Source organism: Crocuta crocuta, unplaced genomic scaffold, assembly GCF_008692635.1.
Source record: "Crocuta crocuta isolate KB4526 unplaced genomic scaffold, BGI_CrCroc_1.0 scaffold145, whole genome shotgun sequence".
In the NCBI taxonomy this organism is placed as follows: domain Eukaryota; kingdom Metazoa; phylum Chordata; class Mammalia; order Carnivora; family Hyaenidae; genus Crocuta; species Crocuta crocuta.
In genome coordinates, this window is record NW_027530857.1 from 5659342 (window position 1) to 5668156 (window position 8815).

The following is an 8815-nucleotide window of genomic DNA, read 5'->3' on the forward strand; positions in this document are numbered from 1 at the left end:
TGAAAGCATTTAATACAAAAACAATCTACTGGTCACTCAAAGAAAGATCCCATATGCATCAGCAGTGAAAACCTGATTTCTTATTTCTAAACTGTGGCCCAAATAGCTTATCTGGTTTTCTGTGTGTATGATCATTGCATTTCTGAGATTAGAGGTTCACTGCAGCAAAAGGCAATTAATTGAATGATGAGTCTATGCTAATGTGCCTGCATGTGTGGACAGCAGAGATAACTTAATATGCATCTAATGTCACTATTAATTTATTTATCATCTCCTCCATTTAATTTTCAAAATACAATGATTTCTTAATCAATGGCCAAACACTCAGGAAAATATTTTCTAACAATTTTATGAAAGAACAGATTAATTATACCTAAAACTATGTAACCAGTTAGAGCAACTTCATTCAATATACTATATGCCTTTTAATACACTTTGATCACTTAAGGACCACATTTACGATCACTTCTTTATATAAAGTCCATTTACGGTCTATTTATGTTAGCCCATTTGCCACTACAACCATATCTTGTCTTCTTAATTTTAAGCAAGGTGAAAATTTCACAGAAATTAGCATTGAGAGCCCTTGTTAAGCAATATGTTTAAACCAACCTCCCCACCCAAATAAAACTATCTCACCTTTAAATTCTAAAAAAAAAAAAAAAGGGAAAGGCACACATAGCATTGATCACGACTGCCATGTAGACCCCTCACCAAGGAACTATGGAGTTTGATGATCACATGACCCTGATAGGCTTTTTATTCTTTTTTTTTTAAGACCATTTATTTATTTTGGAGAGAAACAGAGCAAGCATGGAGCAGAGAGAGGGAGACACAGATTTCCAAGCAGCTTCTACGCTGTCAGCACAGAGCCCAGTGTGGGGCTGGATCCCACACACCATGAGATCATGACTTGAACTGAAATCAAGAGTCAGAAGCTTAACTGACAGAGCCGCTCAGGTGTCCCAGGCTTTTTTTTCTTAAACCTAAGAAAAATTATTATGGTCCATGTCGCTATCTTATGGATCCCAACAGGGAGACTGTGGGGAAGGTGTCAAGGTGCTTCCCTTCTTGGCTAAGGACACCAACCCTCAGACACTGTTTCCTCCTCCAGAGTCACTGCCCCCCTTGCTTTTACAAACTTGGAAGACTAAATTTATATTTTTAAAAATTTTTTTAATTTTTGAGAGAGAAAGAGAAAGAGAGAGCGAGAGCACACTAGCAGGGGAGGGGCAGAGAGAGGGAGACACAGAATCTGAAGGCTCCAAGCTCCAAGCTGTTGGCACAGAGCCCGACACAGGGCTTGAACCAACAAACAGAGAGATGGTGACCTGAACCAAAGCCAGACGCTTAACCGACTGAGCCACCCAGGTGTCCCAAATTACACTGCATTTCCAATTTGAGTAGCCATAAAGTGTGCAGTCTCTGTAACCCCAAAATAAAATTTTTAAAAAATGTTTTATTTACTTATCTATTTTCTACATTCAGGTTGTGTTCATTTTTTGATCCAGAGTAAGTGACTTTAGATTTAATAATAATTGCATTTAACTAACTATTGATCATCTAATGTAAGCCTAGCACTGTCCACTGCCTTACTTCAGGAGGTAAAGAAAATTGTTTAAAAAAAAAATCTAGTCTCATGAAGAACTATGTTAAGTCCTACACTTAAAAATATTAATAGCTTTATTTTTAGCAGTTTTTGGTTTAGAGATAAACTTGAGTGAAAATTATAAAGCGTTCCTATATAGCCCCTCATACACCCCACCTCACACCCCAACCAGTTTTTGTTATTATTAAAATCATGCATTATTGTGGTACATTTGTTATCATTGATGAGCCAGTAGTCATGCATTGTCATTCACTAAAATCAGTAGTGTGCATTAGGGTTCACTTTTGGGGATGTACGTTCTATGGGTTTTGACGATTATATAACATTATGTATCCACCATTACGAAATAATACAGCATATTCTACTGCCTCCCAAAGCCCCGTGTTCCCCCCATTAACCCCTTCCTCTGTCACCCCAGACCCTCGGCAACCACTGATCTTTTCACTGTTTCATCCGTAGTCTGATTAGTCCCCCCTTTTATTACCTGATTTTCCAATTCCCTTTATCCACTCCCCCTTGCTATCTTCATTTTCTTCCTTATTCCATTTAAGTTCCTTAGCCCAACCAATGTCATCACTTCCTTGTGCATGCCTTTGATTCCCTTATCCACACTCACTGCATTCTGCTCATGTGGCAAAATGACCCTCTGCCCGGCCACAGTGACATCCTCATGGCTGACTGCATTGTCCCGATGAAAATTCATGATCATGAACTGCAGGTGAGCACTGATGCGGCCACACTAGCACAGGATACGCCCCGGTCCATCCACTTGGCGGGTCTCTAACGGGATGATTTCAGACTATCTCCTCTTTCTTCAGTCTCCTATATGTCATTCTCTAGTCCCTCTTAGCTGGTGATGTTGCTCCTCCTTCAGGAGAAATCACTGAAGCAATCAGAACCGCTACTCCCCACCAGCTTGCATATCTTTGTACTGTCCATTCCTGCCAGTTTTGAGGGATGGGCTTGCCCTTCTCCTACCTCAGCTCCCTCCACTGTGCGCTGTATCCAGCCTTTCAGGTTGCATAACCTCCTAGCTGTGTCTGCACAAGGCAGCTGCACTGGCTGAAGACGGTGCTCATGAGAAGGGAGCAGCCAGTGCTCAAAGCAGCTGGGGGTGGGGTGGGGAGGGTGTATCTACCGGCCCAATAGAGAGACTCTGGGTCCTCACCTACTCCACTTCTGCCTACTCTTTTTCTTTTTCTTTTTTTCATTCATATAGTCCTTATCACCTATACATATTGCTTTTGTTAATTATACATCACATTTTATCTCTACTGCCTGTCTCTTCCCAGTAGCCTATAACCTCCATGGAGTAAAAGATACTTGTTTTGCTCATTGATGCCCCCCAAGCCTTTAGAACAGAGCATGGTACATAGTAGGTATTGGGTAAATATTGGTCTGATAAAATCTACCTTTGCTCATTGGGGTCTCGCTGTATAGAAGCTTTAAACTTTTTACCAAATTTTGGTTCTCTGAATTCTATCTCAAAAGACCCATTTGTGGGACACCTGGGTGAGTCAGTTAGTTAAGCATCCAACTTTGGCTCAGGTCATGATCTCACAGTTCTTGAGTTCATGCCCTGCATCAGGCTCTGTGCTGACAGCTCAGAGCCAGGAGCCTGCTTCCGATTCTGTTTCCCTCACTCTCTGTCCCTCTCCTGATCATGCTCAATCTCTCTCTCTCTCTCTCTCTCTCTCTCTCTCTCTCACACACACACACACACAAATAAACATTAAAAAAAAAAATAAAGAACCAGTTGTAGTGGTGTCTCCCTGTCCTACATTTTCAGACCATTTGGTCTATATTGTGTCCATTGTACCCACATGTACTCATACCTGTCAGGAAACCAAGGTGCTAGTAACCACATAGCTCAATTTCACAGGATTAAGACATGCCTGTGAGTTCATGGAGATCTATGATGAAGGCTTCTGCTTTTTAGATCTAGAAATGACATTCTGTTCAAGTTGATTGACTCAGAGGTACTAATTCAGACTAGAAAAATCGGTATAAGGTATAGCCTATGTGAACCTCAATGCTAACTTGTTAACTTGCAATAGGTATACTTTCTCAGGAATACGGTAGTCGTATCTCTCATCCAGAGTATGCTCAAGGCCAGGTGAATTTGCTTGGTATGTTAGTTAGGATTAGATTTAACTATGACTAGATTTATTTTCTCTCCCACATAAAAAGTATATTGTCATGGAATACATAGTTTAAGTTAGACCAGAAGTTCTGCCCCATGAAATCCTAGGATCCCAGCTCTTTTAACGCATCACCTTACTATGCCTGCATGTGACCTGCATTTTCCTGATCTAAGAGGTTTCTGCTCTCTATGACCAAGGCAGCATGACAGAGGAAGGAGAGGAGAGAGACCACACAAACAGCATGTATGGCTTTACTTTAAGGAATGTGCCTGGAAGCTGCTACATGAAAATTCTCACTCATATCCTGATGACCACCACTTAGTCACACCATCCCATAGGGTTGCATGGACAACAGCTGAGAAACTGTCACCTTCTTTCCAGATGACCATGTGCACAGCAAAAAATACTATTGTACTACAGGGAGAAGAGAATGGATATTTAGGGACATTTAGCAGTTTCTTCCAAAATATGTGTGTAATCGGAGCAAAGCCCTGAAAAGTGAGGACCTCCCCACCCAGGTCTTGGTGAAGGAGAATGAAACACCCCTGCCCACGACTGATCCCATCCCTTTAGTGTCCTAAACATCAACCTCACTGTCCCTTGAACAGTGCTAAGAAATGCTGACCATGTTTATTTTCTTAATGCCTTTCTTCATAGATTCCTTGCAAATACCACCCTCTTCAACTAATCTCTTTGCCAGACTGAGTACAGTATAATGGAAGAGGTCTCAACCAGAGTCAGCTTCCTAGGGGACGCCAGGACAGTTACCTAGAGACCCCACTCAGAAGGGTCCACACTTGGTCTGTAATGTTCTGCCGTCATCATTTTGAAATTCTTAATAATGTTAATTTTGAATTTGTGGATTTTGTTTAATATTTATCTATTTTTGAAAGAGAGAGGGAGCATGCACACATGAGTAGTGGAGGGACAGAGAGGGAGACACAGAATCCGGAGCAGGCTCTAGGCTCTGAGCTGTCAGCACAGAGACTGCTGCCAGGCTCAAGCTCACAAATGGTGAGATAATGACCTGAGCCAAAGTCGGACACCCAACCGACTGAGCCACCCAGGCACACTTTGAATTTGTGTTTTGTAACCAAAGCCCAGCAGGACACTGGAACATGCCCCACTGGACATGTTTTATTTAAAAATATTATCTGCAAACTAGACATTTTCCACCAATTTGGGGTACAGACACCTTCTCAGGCTTCACTATCTTTTGCTTAGGTGCTGCCTTCATGGGAGGCTTACTAACAGCCATTGCTAGCTCTTTAGATGCTTGCTTACCTTTTTTTTTTTTTTGGTTCCTTGGCAGCCCTGATGGCTTGTTCTCTTTGAGCCTTACTAATTTCAGGCTTCCAATTCCTCTGGGCCACTGTATCAGCAAGAGAGGCACCAGTGATGGCCATCTGGAATTTGACTGTATGGCAAGTCTTGCCTTTTCAACTTCTTCCGACTCTTTCATTTTTGTGCCTTCTTCTGCAGAGGACAGTCCAGCTTCTCTGCCAAGGGCTTGAAGCCTCGGTTCAAAGACAGTGCTTCGTAATGCTGCCTCAAGACAGATTCCCTACCACCTACCTGCTCTCCTGCCTCTTGGGGCCTCTGCCACCCCCATTTCCTGACACCCGGGATCCCTCCTGGCTCTCCCTTCCTGGTCCTCAACCAACCTCTCACTCAGCCCCTTCCCCGTACTGAGTATGTCCTGGCATTGCAGTTGCAATCAATCCACTGAGGGCCACCTGTCCACATGGCGAGTGGCCCCTAGGACCAAGCTGGAGCTGTGTGCATCAGTCTGGCGTCTGGTTGGACCAGGCACCTGGCCACCAGGGGGCCACGTGTTCACATGTTGCCTCACAGGGCAGGACCCTGGGTGTCTGCGAAGAGTGCACACACCCACCCGGTATCCCAGGGCCCCAGGAACATGACACTGAAACAAAGACAGGTCAAGAGAGAGAACACGGAAGAAAGAAACATGTTCCACATTTTAGTATCTAGTACAAAGGAAGGGGGGGCACATTCTCTCCTGACTTTTGAACAAGGGACTCTGCCTTTTCATCTTGCACTGGGCCAGGCAAGTTATGTAGCTGTTTCTCTAGTTTTCATAGTCCTTTATCACTTTCACATTCCAACCAGGGCTGCTCAAATTATCCCCAAGTCACCCAAATCACCATTGGGTTACCTTATAAACTCTTTCAAACTTCTACAGTCTCTTGGGTGAAATGGCGGCCACTCTACTTCCTTCCTTTACGTTCAGATAATAACTTCTCTGTTACTCTCATGCACCTATCTCATGTTGTAATCATACACTCAGGTGCCTCCGAATCTCCTGGGAACCTGATCAGAAACTTCATGCAGAGTAGGTCTGGAATAAACGTAGTTAAATATTTAATGCATGAGTCCATCAAGAAAGCCTGAAAGGGTTTTGTTTTTTTGTGTGTACTTTGTGGGATTTTTGGTTTTGGGGGGGTTTGTTTTGTTTCGTTTTGTTGCTTTTTGTTTTTTGCCTTATCCAGGCAGGAATCAGCTTCAGAAGCCTTTCTTCGGTTCCCATGACCACACCGAAAGTAGGACAACTCCCGAGGAGTTCCATTTTGTGGTCCCAGAGTGGCCGCTCTGTTATCACCTACGCACTGTGCCCTCACATCTCTCACCAGCTTCAAATCAATGGGCATCGCATGGGAACATACAGCAAGCCCCAAAACACTGGGCACCGTCTCTCCTTGAGAAAGAGAGCTCTTGTTTATTCACCCAGGCACTTTCCTTTTGCATTCAGAAGACAAAGCAGCATCCAGGAGCTTGTTGGGAGAAGAATACGAGCTGCCAGAAGGGAGGGGGAAGGGGTTCATTCTGTTGTCACTTGCAGCCCATCCCCAGTCTGAAGCATCTTTAGCCTCCTAATTGCCTCCCTCCCCTTTCTGTGTCTGTCTTGCACACACTGAACACTCCCAGACAGCTTTACAAATTGGCTCTGGAAATGTTAGGCAGTAAAAACTCCACTGAGTCTGAAAAAGACACACTTCTCCTCCCCATGTTTATTAATCAGTTGCTATTTTATGCCCTGCCCTGATCCACCTGACTGTGTTTCACTCTGCCCTGGGTGGTACCGAGAAGGCAGCAAAGTCGATCCTTGTCCTTTGCGCTCTACATCCCAGTCCTGTAGTCCTTCCCTTATTTTAAAAGCCTCCACCCACTGTCCGTTTCAGGGGTCTCTGTTCTCCTGAGTCCCTATCAGATCCATATTCTCATCTGAACTACGTTATGACTGACATAGTGTGTCACTCTTCCTGGGAGGATTTGCATTTAAAGTTTTTTTTAATGTTTCATTTATTTCTAGGAGAGAGAGAGAGAGAGAGACAGCGTGAGCAGGGGAGGGTCAGAGAGAGAGGGAGTCACAGACCGAAACAGGCTCCAGGCTCCGAGCTGGCAGTCAGCACAGAGCCCGACGCGGGGCTCGAACCCATGAACTGTGAGATCATGACCCAAGCGAAAGTTGGACGCTTAACCGACTAAGCCACCCAGGCGCCCCGGATTTGCATTTTAAAAATACCTTGCCTGGAGAGGGCAATATTCAGCCTAAAGGAATAAAATCTCCAGTTGTATAATTTTAGATCCTGCAGAAGGCCGTTGAGTATGGTGTTTCGGGGCAAAAGGATTCCTCAGAAGCCCTCAAATCATAATCAGAAGAAGCTCTTCATTATAGACCTCGGAATGATTAGCCTCAGTGATTCTCGTCCCCCTGCCCTTGAATCAAGAGAGCTTCATTTCTTTCTGCAGCAAACACTTAACATCCACTGGCAACACAGTTGGCCCAGGGAGCGCAGATGCAAAGTTACAGGAAGAATTTTCATGCTATTGTAAATTGCCCTCCTGGCTTTCTATATTCTAGCACTAGAATCTAGTTTTGGGATCGTTTGCTGATTTTTGACAGCTTCTCAAGAGCAAATTCAAAGCCTTCAAGGACTGATGGAATTGCAGTTGACCCATGGCTCCCTGTGAGTTAGCAAGTAATCTGACCACGCCTGTGTTATAAATCATCCAGTGGCCCCCATGTCCTACAAAATAAAATCTTAACACTAGCATAGAGCACCAGACTTTTCCACCTGGCCGGCCTCCTTTTCTTCTAACCATTCTTTCCTCCCCTCCCTGTGGCCTCCTCTCCAGAAGACATGCAGATACCCTGTTCCTGCAGTGACACTCAAATGCTTGAGAGGCACCCTGACATCCCCTTGCCCTATGGTCTCAAATGCCCGGGTGTCCATGATAGCACCAAACGTATCACATTGTAGTCGTTTGCTCCTCTGTCCAACCACTCACAAGAATGTGAGCTCCATGGGTTTTTTTTTATGCTTCTGTACTCCCGGTACCCAACACAGGATCTGGCACATAGTGGGTATTAAAAAATTAGTAGGTATTAAAATATGAGGAGTTATTGAATAAATGAAGTTAAAACTGCTTGGGATTACAATATGCCTACTTTCATCTTATAAGTGCAATAGGAACTTCTTTTTTATTTTTAATTTTTAAAATGTTTATTTATTCTTGTGAGAGAAGGAGAGATAGCAACAGAGTATGAGCAGGGGAGGGGCAGAGGAGAGGGAGACACAGAATCCGAAGCAGATTCCAGGCTCTGAGCTGTCAGCACAGAGCCCGACGTGACGCTCAAACCCCAGAATGGTGAGATCATGACCTGAGCCAAAGTCAGATGCTTAACTGACTGAGCCACCAAGGCTCCCCCATGGAACTTCCTTTTTAGATCAGTAGAACAGAGGTCAGCAAACTGCAGCCTGTCGACCAAGTCTGGTCCACCAGATATGTTTTTATAAATAAAGTTTTATTGGAACACAGCCACACCCGTTCATTCACGCACAGTATACAGCTGCTTTGGCACTACTAGAGTCGTAAGGGAGATCTTATGGGCCACAGAGCCTAAAATATTTACTATCTGTATTATCTGACCCTTTAAAGAAAAAGTTTGGTAACTTTTACCCAAAGGGAAGGGAGCAAAAGAGAGTAGGAGCGTTGTACATGAAGCAGAGGAAGGGGACAGGAGGCAAGCAATTAACCG